Source organism: Anas acuta, chromosome 3 (assembly GCF_963932015.1).
Source record: "Anas acuta chromosome 3, bAnaAcu1.1, whole genome shotgun sequence".
Classification (NCBI taxonomy): Eukaryota; Metazoa; Chordata; class Aves; order Anseriformes; family Anatidae; genus Anas; species Anas acuta.
Genome location: NC_088981.1, coordinates 72,536,299 through 72,550,232, shown reverse-complemented (window position 1 = coordinate 72,550,232; position 13,934 = coordinate 72,536,299). Strand labels below are relative to the sequence as shown.

At 39.0% G+C, this 13,934-nt stretch overlaps 1 long non-coding RNA gene across 2 annotated transcripts; it reads left to right on the top strand.

Moving 5' to 3' along the window:
• Positions 1–2,611: 2,611 nt before the first annotated feature.
• LOC137854434 (uncharacterized) lies at positions 2,612–13,325 on the top strand. Of its 2 annotated transcripts, XR_011095162.1 has the most exons (4): positions 2,612–3,320; positions 5,626–5,753; positions 6,459–6,565; positions 13,074–13,325. It is a non-coding gene; the product is annotated as an uncharacterized lncRNA (long non-coding RNA). The 2 variants fall into 2 exon arrangements; XR_011095161.1 differs by having other exon boundaries at positions 2,617–3,320; positions 6,459–13,325.
• The last annotated feature ends 609 nt before the right edge of the window (positions 13,326–13,934 follow it).

Below are 13,934 nucleotides of genomic sequence, written 5' to 3'. Positions count from 1 at the left end.
TTCCTGAGGGAAAAACCCTGTAGTTTTTTAGGACTGGTCTTTTTCATTTAGCACCATGAAAACTGCTTGAAGGAAACTATACTAGCAATTGGTCACATAAATCCACCTCCCAAGTGTTCACAGTGCTTTCTTTTCTTCAGCATTTAGTGTGCTTGTGAAGGCAGCTGGCAGAGGCTGGTCTCCTCAAGGCAGCCTCTTGCAGGCACAGATCGACCACAGGCCCAGGGGACATTTAGGCCTCCCCAGGCTCAGGATGGCAGATGTGTCTACCCAGTGTGATGCAGCCATGGGTGTGAGGCTGCACTTCCTCACCCTGCAAAAGGCAAGGGCTGTGTACATGGCCAAGCTGACCTTAAGAGACCAGATTTCCACAGAAGTGCGAGGCGGAAATACCTCGTTACACTTGTTCTTGGGCAATTTCTGGTCCACCTGCTGCAGAGATGTGTCTGCTTCTTGCTCATCAAAGTGCTATGCCGCCAGCAGGAAAAGGGAAGAGGGCGTTTTGTCCGAGGAGGTGTGGAGCACCAAAACACTCCTCCAGACGAACTCTGTCACCACAGGTGTGTTCGGGCCAAAACGTCACTTGGCCCTGGCTGCTCCCCAGAGGCAGAACCTGTTGTGCATGTTTGTCATACTTAGCTTTACTGTGAACTACATGCAACAGAAATAGGAGGAGGGAAACACTCAGATGGGCCAGGTGGCATCACCTTCAGCACTTCCATTGAAAATCCTTAGAGAAAGGCAGGGCAAGTGATGGGAAGTGTTCCTTTTGCCACAAGCAGTTCATGCCCCAAAGCTGCTTGTGAAACTTTTTCTACCCCAACAGCTTGGATGCTAAGCCTCTGAAAATGGAGCTTTTCTGTCTAACTTTTTCAACTCCACATCATCAAAGGTAGATTCTAGCAAGTGAGAAATTTGCCATCAAAAATTTTTACCAAATAAATCTTTCAGTTATTTTTGTGTGTGTGTGTGTGTGACAAAGAGGCTCTTGCCATAGTAAAATCATTCCTTAACCCTAAAGAGCTAAATCCCTGGTCTTGTGTAATCATTCCTGATAGACGCCAAGCTTCTCTCTGTGGCTCCATTTCCCAGAGGCTTCTTGGCAATATTACAGCCTGTGCTGGAAAATCCTGCAGGAAGCTTGTCCTGGCAGCTGGTGACAGACCTGAGCAGCAGCTACCATCAGGTATTGGTTTTAAATTCTGGAAGACACCTATGTGGCCTATCAAGTTATGCAGTAACACAAACATAAACAGCACTAAAGATATCCATCTCTTCGTTTTAAGTCTCTTGCACTTTTTACTTTTCTTGCGTCTGTTGGTTACGCTGGTGAGGATAATGTCTTATTATGCAGTTCATGTGTGAAATTCAGAGAGTGAATGGAACTGCTTGAAAAAAAAATCTCAGGTATGCTTATGCCCAGGGGAAGAGAGTATCTTGTCACCATTGTCATTAATATACATTAACCTGTCATTCATCTCCCCTCTGCTCTCCTTGGAGGTATGTCAGTGATTAGATTTTGCTTTCTGAAGGAGCCTAGTAGGGGCCTAACTCTGTCCTAAGTCAATAACAAATCTGTTTGTGTGAGGACTTCGGTGGAGGTAGAGAATACTTCTAAGCCCCTTCCTTCCTCACCTCTGGTTTACCTCTTTGTTTTGCATGCTCTGTCTTTCCAATTACTTGCCCTCCTTTTCTACCAAATATGCTTAATTGTGACACTGAAATTATTGATGACAGTGAAATATCCTTTGGCCCACTTTACTAAGATTTTGAATTTCTTTCTATTCTCATTTATATTAGCGTGAATCTGCATTTATTAGTGGAAGTAATATCCAAAGAGAGGTTTAGGGGCCTCACATCATTTCAGGTACCTTGCTGTCTATTGACGTCATCTAACAAGGAACACAGAGCTGAAACAACTTGTAGATCTCTCCAGATTTACAATGGGGATAACAGAAATTGCCTTTTGTAGCTCTGTCGTTTATTTTAGAGGACTGTGTTGCATGTTTGCTCCTTGGCAGGATGAGAGCTACGGAGTGAATAAATATACTTCAACCACAAATGAGCAAGCAAATGGAAGGAAGTGCTGTTTGAAAAAACGCTTTCAGTGACTTATTCAAGTTACAAGAATGGCAAGAGGCATTTTCTAGGAAGGAAGAGAGTTTCTAAATTGTTTTATGCAAGATGGTCTGATTTATGACTTCATTCTGAAAAAAAAAATTAGAGGTAACTACTGTGAACGGAATAGCTCTGGCAGAACATAAGCACAGTGGAGTTTGGTTTCTTTCAGAAATAATATATTATATCACCATGATCATTATTTGTTGCAACATCACAAAATACGATACTGAGATTATATTGCTGTACTCTGTAAGTCCATTTAGTCTTTTTTTTTTTTTTTCCCCAGTCTGACCTCATTCTAGTGAGAGAGAGCCAACTGCTTTTCCCCACCATTGTGGCCAATAACTAGCTCCGTGTATGACTTATTTGTTTTCTCATCAGTCTTACAGATGTTGGATATTTCTCTAGTTGGCAATACGTCTGATACCAGAAGAGGAGCTGAATAAAGACCTCTTACTGTGAACTAACTAATCACTCACAGTCATTAGTCACTGAGTACCTTCTTCTGGATTAAATAAATACAGAATGTTACCTAATCAAACTATCTCTATTATCTCAAAGCAAAAGCTGAAGATGGGCCTGATTTCAAACTACAACCATCTCCAGTTCTGGATCTGCATGTTAATCAGGCTCCAGATTTACCTCTATTAACAGGCACAACTTAATGTACTGTAGATTTTGAACCCCACATTTAAAAGCACTTATCATCCAAAGCCTTAGTTCTCACTATTTTACAATGACCATATTTGGTTCAAATTCAGTGTTCTGTTCCATCTCTCTAAATTACCTAATATATACATTTCCTTTATAAACATTAACTTCTACTGAACAAAAAACCACTACAGAATAGCTGGGTTTGACTATTATCACACATAATAACTAAACCTCTTTATCATCCTCACTGTTGTATGCTTGGGTTAAGCTAACTAGGAAACTTCTTGTTTAAAGTCTCATCTAGAGATGAGCCAGCTTATTACCAGTAATAGCTGTGTACAGAGGACTGAGCCATGCCATGAGGGATAGTCCCTGACAATTCTGGCTTCAGTGGTAAAGTAGGTAGGTAGGTAGATTAAACTGAGATTGTTTTTGCTATCTATTGCAAGGTACCAGCAAGGCTAACAAAGAGACTTTCTCCAGCAGTGGTGGAGGACAGTTAAAATGAATTGCTGGAATGTGGTCCTCTACAGACACAAAATCAGGTAAGTAATCTTTTTGATATTTCTAACAGCTGATACATTTAATTACATCCATAAGACAGGCTACAATCTAGTTTTGAACAGATTTCACCACTTCATTGCTAGTCTGAAACACATATGTGTTCCATTCCTGAGTCAGTTTGCAATGTTCCGTGGCCATCATCTCCTAGTCTAGAAAACAATCAGGAGGGAAAAGGAAAAAAAAAAAAAAAAAAAACAAGGAAAAAAAAACTTTTCACTTGTGAGTGCAAAAAGGTGAGGGGGGGGGGGGGGGGGAAACAACAACAAAACAGTTCCCTGCATGAGCTGAAACACTGTATGCAAATGTATAGAAAATACAATTTACTTTTCTACTTCCAACATAGTATGTGTTGCTTACAGACAGGATTGTATTCTTTGTCCCTGTTCCTTCTAACAACTGCATATAGGTGTATGCTCTTAAAAGCACTTCTTATTCTCATGGAGGTTGAACTTTCTCTGATGAGGCAAGTCATCCTTATTTTTGGATTGAACAAAAGGAACAAAAATTGAAGGTAACTCACTGTAGGAATGTACTTAAGGGAGCACTGTGAAGTAACAGTGTGAAGTGCCTCATGTCAGCAGTATGCTCCTGGAGGACAGATCCCTGCTCCCTCCATGGAGTAACCTCTTGCATTATGCAGTATTGGTAGAGCTTCTTCACGCTTTTTCACACAAACACTGTACTTTCTCTGTCACTGAAAAACATTTCAAATGCCTTTTTTGTTGTTGTTTCTGTTTCCAATCTTTTCTTGGATTACTGAATGTACAGTGAAACCTCTTATCTTGTGCAGGAATTATGTTTATAACAGAAAAGGAACTCAGGGACTGAATGCCTCAGGGAGTTAGTTGGATGATGGGATGTAGAGACTTTTATCTTAAGGTTGCTTTCTTGAACTAGACCAAAGTTGGTAGTGACCTAAAATTGCCTCAGCCTAATGACTTTTTGGGTCTCCACTGTGAAATGTGTTTGGTGGTCTCAGTTTAATTCCTGGTAAATAGTTGCTTGCAAACTAAATTGCTTCCATAACTGGTATCCTTGTTGGCAGTCTCACAGAGAGGTCAAGGGTTTGATGGGAACAGGGACTGAGCTATTCTTTCATGCTGCTTGCTGGCCCCTTGTAGCCATGCGAACTGAAGACCAATGCAGTTTACAATGGGTCGAGGTTTGGTTGCTTGTTAATCTGTTTCCTTTCAGGAACATAAATTGTAATATGCTAACTCTGAGAAGTTACTTATGATTTAAAATAAAGTATCATTTATCCAGGGTCCTTTTAGCATGCTGAAGGCCCAGGTATCTCCAGAAGCTTCAGACAAGAAAGGAAGATTTAGCCCATTTCAGGTCATAGTCTGATTAGCATAGTTGATGATATATATCTGAATACAGATACAGTGCACAAACAGTATAATTCACATAAATAATATCTGTCAGCACTCCCCTCTCTTTTTCTCTTCTCCCAACTGCTCATTTCTGTTTTCTCTATTTTACTGGCATTTGTATTCATGTGAATATGTAAGGCACCAGATCGGGAAAATGTACAGGTTACAGAAAAGGAACCAGAAAAAATAAATACACGATGGAGTAAACGAAATCATATTGTTTGCCACATTCAGCTAGTCAAAAAAAAAAAAAAAAAAAGATTTTTAAATTAATTGAAAAGCCTTCCATTATTGCACACATCTACAGATTTGAGATCCTGCAGAGTGTTGTGAACAGCAAGAGAAACAAAAACAAAAGTAGTACTTCATCAATGATTTGCACACATTTTCACAAGTATATTCAGAACATGTTCATGCAAATGTGCATTGGAAACTGATATGAGTCAGAGGTCAGTAGAAAATTCAGCTGTTAGATGGTAACAGATACATGCAAAAACTTAGTAGGATTCTCTTTTCAGACTGCACTGCCAGAACTTACAGTAAAGCTTATTTTATCTGTCAAAAAAAGCATAATAAATTGCAGCCATTGGCACTGTCAGCATGCATGCCAAGAAGGTCCAAAATGAGTGTTAGTACTGAAAATAACATCTGCTACCTGCATGGACATAGCGTGTGATAAGATGTAAAGTACAGACAGAAATACAGATCGCTTGCTGTCACGCAGACACAGACAGTTAAGCTCCAGACCTGAAAGTGAGGTTTGACCACAGCTCTAGCCTATGCATGCAAGTTCTTCAACAATTATTAGTGTAAATTGTATTAAATGCACTCCTACCAGCTGTTTAGGATTTTCAGGACAAGTCTCTTACTGTGTAGTTATAGCATTTACCATTGTAATTTTTAATTACAGGCTCTCGTATTAACTGGAGCCACATGATATTATCATGGTGGAAGTGAATAACAACAGTGCTGTTGGAAATCTGTAAGGCTATATGCCACCATCTGAAAGTACTGAGCTGTAATTCATTTTACAGCAAGGTAGGTAGGATCAGTATTTTCCTATAGTATATACTGTCATATTTGTACATATATTCTATCTAAATGTTTTGTAACATACATGTAAATTATCCGGAATTATTTTTCCAAACATGCTATCTTTCTGAATTTTGAAAATATAATCTGAAGTAGATTTTGCAAGTAATTAAGAAACCACAATGTGTAGTATAAGCATACATACACATATGATAAAAGGACAACATTTACAATACTATGCCCTTTATTTTCTTAACGGATGAACTAGAAACCAATGTTTGCCTTGCATTTTTCTTTTCCTGAGGTGAGACCTGGAGTAATTTCCTTTAAACCGAAGAACTGAGAATGATACAAAATGTGTTAGCGCATGAATGTCTAAAAACATCATAAACTTGGCATCACCACAAACACTCAAATGAGCAGAAAATGCTTGTGGAATAATGAAACAAATGAGACATGAATGCAGCCAGCCATATCATAAACTAAATTTTATGAATGCACTTGTTTGTATCTAAGATGTGGTCTGCCTTGAATTTTGCCTGTTTTTCACCAATTTGTGTAATAACCAGTATTACCTTTCCCCACCAGCTTTCCTTGCTTTATTTGTAAAAGCATATTCAGTTATTGAAATGGCCAGAATGAAAGGAAGTCTATGTGATCTTAGTATATAATATCTTCTCAACTGTTTTTTTTTTTTTTTTTTTTTTCCAGAAGCAATTCCTCACCAATGCACTGCTTTTCAGAAAAAGCCTACAGGTGAAAAACCAAGCCTATGGCACAGCTGCACCCGGATGCAGCACAGCTGTCAGCCAGGGAAGGTGAGAAATTATTTTCAGTCTGCAAAGGTAAAAGCATGATTTCTTCTCTTTTCTGTACCTCTGAGGAAGTGTAAGAATGATCTTACAACACCCTTGGTTCTTTCAGGCAAATTTACATGATTTCAGTGAGAGCTGTATGCATGAACTGCAAGGACCACATGGCCCAGCACAGCAATTATCTTTTTAACTTACAGAAGTCACTGCCAAGTAACTGGTAGTGATTACACATTTCTCCACTCCATGCATGCAGCTTCACTGGAAAGGAAAAGCACAGCAACTCTGCCTTAGTTTGCACAGAGACAGCCTGTTCCTGCATTTTCTAAGCCCCAAAAGCTCTGGGGTACCAATCCACTCTACTCTGACTTTCAAATAGCAGCAATGGGACAGGGAGCAGGTCCTAGCTCATCAAAATTTTAGAAAGCAATTTTCAAGCTGCTGCCAGAGCAAGCTGAAATGTCTCCATAAAAGTTTCATCTGTGCATAGTAGCTGAGAACAAAACCAATCTGTTTCCCAGCATTGTTTTGCTTTGCTGCTGTGCTCATATAATGCAAACCCATCAGTACCGCTCTACTGGCAGTTTCCATGAAGCTGATTTTCAATAAATCTGCGTATACACTGTGCTAAATTGTTCCTTCTCCTGCATTGCATTGCAGAGCAATATTACTCAACACAGTATAAAATTCTTAGTCACCGCTATCACTGGGCTTTCTGTGGCACAGACAGTTTTCTGTGCTGCATCCCTCATTTTACAGAACAAACTGGAGCTTGTTTTTGTTTGAAGAGCATTGGCCAACATCCTGAACACTACTCACTAGGGTCCAACATGGAGCGTTTTGCCACCTCCCATTTCTTGGGCTACACCATTCGGTATCATTAAATTTGTACTTGGCAGGAAACTGAGTCACCCATTCTTTTCTTCTTTGATACACCACAGTCAATGGCCATTCAAAGCAAGGTCAGAGCCTAGCAGTTCAGCCCTGTGATATGCTAGTTTCTCCAGAGGAAAGAGAGTGATCAAGCTCAGGTTTATTACGGTGTTAAATTTATACCCTCCACTTAAGCTAATGATAGACATTTCTGCTGTCTGATCTGACTGGTCCTCGCTGCCCAACCACTAAAGCATTTTCTGTCATTATCAATTAAAGTGAGGACTGGCACTTAGGGGAAGAAGAAAAGAGAGCAGAAAAACCAGCCAAGATTTCAGTGATATATGGAAAACAAGAACATCCCTGCACACTCTTCCAAATGCCCAAAGACCATCAGGCAGAACAGCCTGGGAAGCTGTTGTAACATCTGGTAGAGACAGGAGGAAGGGTGGGTTGGAGAAGGGTCTTTGGTGAAACTGAAGAGAGGACCAATGCAACTCACTGCTTAGGACCACTTCCTAGAAATAAAGTTTCAGGAGGACTTTATTATCCCAGAAAAAACTTGTATTGCAGAGAAGAAGGTGGGGGGGAGATTGCACATTTGCTGTCAGTGAATTGTAGCACCAGTTGCCAGCACACAACCAGAACAAGCAGGGCATTTTAGGCACCAGGTTCTCCCATGAGACTCTGGAACAAGCATGCCCCTTGTCATAGGAGTCTTGGGGTACCTCACCTCCTCTTCTTCCCATAAAGTCAGGCCTCAGTGTGTGAGACCTCTGCACCTGATGACTTAACGTTTTGATAGACTTCAGACACTGCAGTAAAGATACACTCCAGATTGTTCTTCTTACTGGCTTAATCTGTGACTTAATTAAGCATGGCAGAGTTATTATAGCAAACTACCTGAAACCGTTCATGCTCTCATCGTGATGTATTGGGCTTGGCACAGCTACACCACCCACACTGAAAACATGCTATTGATGACAAAACCTGAAAGTCACCACAGGCCTTTCATAATCTAAATTACAGAGACGGTGTCTGAGTAGTAATCACATGGCAAAGATTCTCTCTCTGCATGTTCAAAAACAGTTGGCCTGTGCAATCAGGCAGAAAGGTCAGGAGATGGACAAGGTTATATCTCCCACAAATCTGCCAGGTTTTAGTCCTCTCATTAACGTGGGCTGAGCAGGTTGCACTCCCGTAACATGTGAAATGGCTCTGCTCATGTGACCAGAGGCCTGTGAAGATTTCCCCTTCAAACTACACCCTCGTCTTCCTTCATATAGCTCCATAGGCATTGTGTTATCACATTGATACCCACAAATATAGGTGGCAGTGAACTCAGATGATCATTGTGAGCCAGCATGTGTAGATTTACCTGTTAAGCTGAAGTGAGATGTCCTCAACTGCTCTGATTCTTAGGCTGTCTTGTGAGCCTGACTCCATCGCACACAGAATTTCCCACCCCTCCACCCACTCTCTTCTTGCCTGGTTGGTTGAAAATTAGAAGCTGTTTCTCCTCTTAACTTCCTGGTAATTTGAAAAGAAACAAAAGCTCCTGGGGCACCAGGGAGCACTAGTGGGCATGAGTGTGCCCACTGTCCACAAGGTCCCCCTTGCTCTTTCCAGGGTGCAGTCTAGATGCCTCTTGTGGTCAATGGTGTAGTCGCTCTGCCTGAAATCAGACCTGGGATGCAGTTTCCCTGTTAATGATTTAGTTGAGGGCAATTCTGGAAAGAACAAACACAGCAAGAGTTACTTACAGAACTCCAAAGTTCTGCAATCGACTAAAGAACTGGAGACATGTTTAGTTAGTCGCTAATAACCGAGTGAAATGCAAGCAGGAAATGTCATTTTCTTCAGATAAGGTGCTGAGGATCAAAAGAATTTGGGCTTGTTTCCACTGACCATACAGCAATAAATGTGGTAATTTCTGAAAAGGCAGAATTGTTTAATATTTGTTGTATCCCACAGGTGAGGGTTAATGGGTCAGGTTTCCTTAGCCAATTTAAATGATTCAGAAGGATGAAATATTCTGTCTTCATTTGAAAGGAAAGTCTTACATATTCGTGTCTATAAATGCTGAGAATTCTCAGTCCAAGGGCTAAACTCCATACCCGATCTTTATGGAGCCAAAATTCAGAGTAAAGATGCACATTTATTTACTGAAAATTTGGTATCTGATTCTTAAAACTGGGTTGGGGGTCCTCTCTAATAAAACTAGTTTCTCTGGTTAATTGGCTTTTAATTATAAGTTAGCTTGCAGTTACAGAATATCCTGACTTAACAAGCTGAACAATTTGGTATTCTTCTCTGCTAGTGATACGCTCTTCCTTGTCTACCTCTTTTAATGGGAAAGAAAGGAAAACAAAACAAAACAAAACAAAAAAAAACAGTGATGGCATTTGTTGGGGAACTGGAGTAAGGAAAATGTGAAACAGCAGTAGAGGAATTTTAATATTTGTCACATTGACTTATTTCAGTATTATCTGTAAACTGGGTTTCTTTATTTAGACAAATAAATTAGTGCTGGCTGAAAACATCAGAACTTTGTGGATTTATATGGCAAATACTAGATTTTTCATCAAAACATACATTTTCCTTCAATGCCTTTCATTTGTTAGCAGTTTTGAAGTATTTCTTAAAATAAAAAAAAAAAAAGAAAATCAGAATGATTGTTCTTCTATTTTGCTAGAAAAAGAAAAAAAAGCAAATCTTTAAATGAAATGTAGTTAACCTTTATTTAATTCTCGTGTGTTTTCCTCTTATTCACTTAATATTAGTTGGATATTTATGAAGAAAATTACCTTCTTCAATACTCTATTTATAGCATATTTACATCTTTGTTAGAAATTCCTAATTCAAAACTAGTTTAAGTACAAAGCCATCTAATTGTTTTTTAAACCCACTAAAGCTGTAGATTACCTTAAGTTCATTTTAAAGCAATCCAGGCTTTTTGCTATAAAACAAAAACAAGACTTCTACAAACTGAAAAGTATCTTTGTGTTTATTTGTGTTGGAAAAATCCGAAAGACAACATTGCTGGTAAATCTACCTTGTTTTTATCCCAGGAGATGGTATTTCTAATGACTTGAAAAAAGGCTCTAGCAAACTTTTTTTTTTTTTCACCCATTCTACCCATTTTCTTCCTCCACGCAGCACCCATCTTTAAACGGGTCAGGTATATGCATGCAGGAATACTGCAAAAGACATGGAGTGTACCTGTAATGACATGGGGCTGAGGGCAGGCAGCTGACCCATAGCAGCATCCCTGGCCAAAGCCTCCTCTTTGCAGAAGCTGGAAATGACTCCTGCGTAGCCTCTGTTTGGGATCGGAGACACTTCAGTCTGTACCAGCAGTAGCAGAGTGATGACGTCTGCATGGCTGTGGCTGGTTTCACTTTGAGTTTTCAGGTTCACACAATACTGAAACTCAAAGTACAAATAGTAGAGGGGATGCCCCACAGTACTGCAAAGTGAGCACACCAGCTCCATTTTCCAAAACCTATGCAAATTGAAGTTGAGTTTTGCACAGCCTTACCAGGTAAATCATGCTACAAAGCCAGCTAGCACATTTTACTGTTATGAGCTCAAGCTTCCCTCAGGGTTGCAGCAAGTGACTGGTCATCGAGCCTCAAAAACTCCACCTTGCACTCCACTGAAGCAGGACGCAGAACTAATAGAGTGCTCATTAAACTCTCCAGAGAGCCCTCATCAGAGACTTATGCTGCCCACTTGCCATACAGAGCTCACTGAAGCAGAGTAGGATTTAGGTGACAGCTTTTGTATTGGTTCAAGCCATGGAATGAATTTCACTGCAAAGCAACACAAAAAGACCACACAACTGGCTTCATCTAAAGCTGCATGTAAATTGTGACCCTCTGTAGCTACTGCCAGCCTGATTTAGATATCAGAGTGTTTTGTGAGGCTTATGCATCATGGTCTTATTTGAATATGCAGCAGTCACAATTTTTGAAGGAAAAGATTTCCTGAAAACACGTAGCAGAAATGTCACTTCTGAGGAAAGTTGAAAAATTGAAAGATGTGGAAAGAAGTGTTTTCAAAGGACAAATGTAAAATTAAATGCTAGTGCATGCTGAGAATGTGAAACATAGAGGATGCCTAAGTTGTGATAATGCCATTTAATAAGTGTTCTGATTCAGTTGCAAATATTGACATTTTCTCACATTGGAAAAAAGTGTTCCTCGGAAATTTTGACAAATAGGAACCTATTGGAATTTATATTAACTTGGATCCTCAATTGAAATGGAAACTTATGGAAATACCATTTCACAGAGAATCACCTATATAGACATTAATGAGCACAAGATAGAACAGGATTTAATGAATCACCAACTTGTGATTCTATTCCACTAAAAATGTCTGTATTCCTTCCTCTTCTCATTTCAGGAAAAGTGCAAGCTATCATGTGAGTTTTCAATTGCATGGAGAATATGGTTTTGGCTGTCATAGGCTTGCAGGTCCACTGTCTATTGCTGGCTACCACTGCAAAGTTATATTATGGAAGCTACATTAAATAATGCCAAAGCACTAATCTGAAGTCAATTAACAATTGTTACTAAGGGGTATTTTACTCTAATCCTTAAATAATTCACCTTCCTTTGATGTTAATAAAGTGGCTTAGAGAAGTAAGACTTGATGGAAAAAAGCCACAGATGCCAGAAATAACAGTTCTTAATAACTTAAAGCAGTTAACAGCTGCAAAGCTAAGTGTAACATTAAAATGTATTAGTTAAAGAGATGTATATTTATTTAAGTGTGCTTACATTTTATTACTAAAATGTATGATGTGATACACTGCAAGATTTAAGTGGTAGAACTTTTTATTACCATTTAAAGTGCTCAGACAGAAAGCAGTGGAGAACGAGGGATAATTCAGTGCATTTTTGTGGGCAGCACCCACATGTTCACATTTCCCAATGTTTTATTCTTTATGGGAAAAAAAGCGTGCACAGGGCAACAACATGTTTTTTTTCCCATGTAAAAATCATGTGCCAGTGATTCACTAATTCCTATTTTTCCTTGTGCTCATAAATGGGCAGAGGGATGACTGTCAATGAAACTATTAAAGGATGGAGAATACCTCAGAGAGTCGACATTCCAAGTGATATATTTAAGATAAGACAGATTCGAACAGGTCACTGGTTTGCAGTTGCACAACTGTCTGGATTTTTTGGATATAGTTCATTTCAGGGTAGTCTCCTGAAATTCTGACTTACACACTGTTAGAAGCAAAACAGTTTGATGAGCTGACGTTACAGTCACTCCCAAATGTTAAAAAAAAAACATTAGTCAGGGAAATCTAGGGAATGACTTTAAGAAAGACTTACATTCTTTGATTTGTTTTCTGATTTCTGAGCCATTAGGGTGCACTCCCTCCACACTTTCTGGCTTTGCTCTGTGCCAATGCAGACAAGAAATTAAAATTAATGATCAAAAATACAAACCAAAAGTCCCATGGAACTAGTCACCCTTGGGATCTGGATTCACAACAAACTGGCAGTGTATCCTGCTTAGTTATATAGAAAAATCCATTCCCTCCATCTGTATTTTTATGTATTTTCTTCATTTTCCTTCAAACTTATGAGTGATCAGGTTTTATTTGTACATGTCTTCACAGAAAATCAATGGTAAATTTATACCCTGGACTATCATCAGTGGGAATTAGAGAAAGTCATAATCTCGGAGAGAAGAAAAGCTGCTAGGCATTTTAAGAGATCATCAAGGCCATTCCCTCCAGTAAAACACCAACAACATCAGAGCTGTGACTTCTGTATTCAGACAATATTTATTATCAAAAACATTTGTTTTTTCTAATTTCAGTACCATTGTGGTAAAAATGTAAAGATGGAAAAAAGTGAATAAACTTAATTTTTTGCCCTGAAATATATATTTCCATTATTTGTTTAAATAACCGGGGATTTCCTCATCCTATTTATAAATTTTATTTTATTTTATTTATTTATTTCTTATCGTAACAGTAGTGCTAATACTATGTGGGAACAGAAATGAATCCTTGTGATTTATATAGCTAGTCACAACCAAGCCAGGTAAAACTTCAAATAGCAATATTGAATATTGCATTTTTTCATCCCTGCAGTCCCAGAAAAGCTGGTGGAAAATCTCTTTATAAAGGGAAAAGAAAGACAAGAACAATATAAATTATGAACTCCACAAAGTCATAATTTTTGGTCATACTAGATATAAAACACAAATAAAAAACAGTTAAGACCATCTTAAGGCAGCTAGCAAATTGTTAAGTATTGCATATGGCTCATGCACTGAGTAGAAGCAGCTCCCATGAGGAACAGCTGAACCTCAGTGGTTCTTCTGCATGAGTTCAATCCAGCAGTTATATCTCTGACATTAGAAGAAGCTTTACTCATGGAAGCTTAGAGCTTCTTCCCCACTAGAAGATGTTCAAGAATGGCCATATTTACTGAGCAGCTCCTTAATCATTTCTCTTTCCTGTGCAATTCTG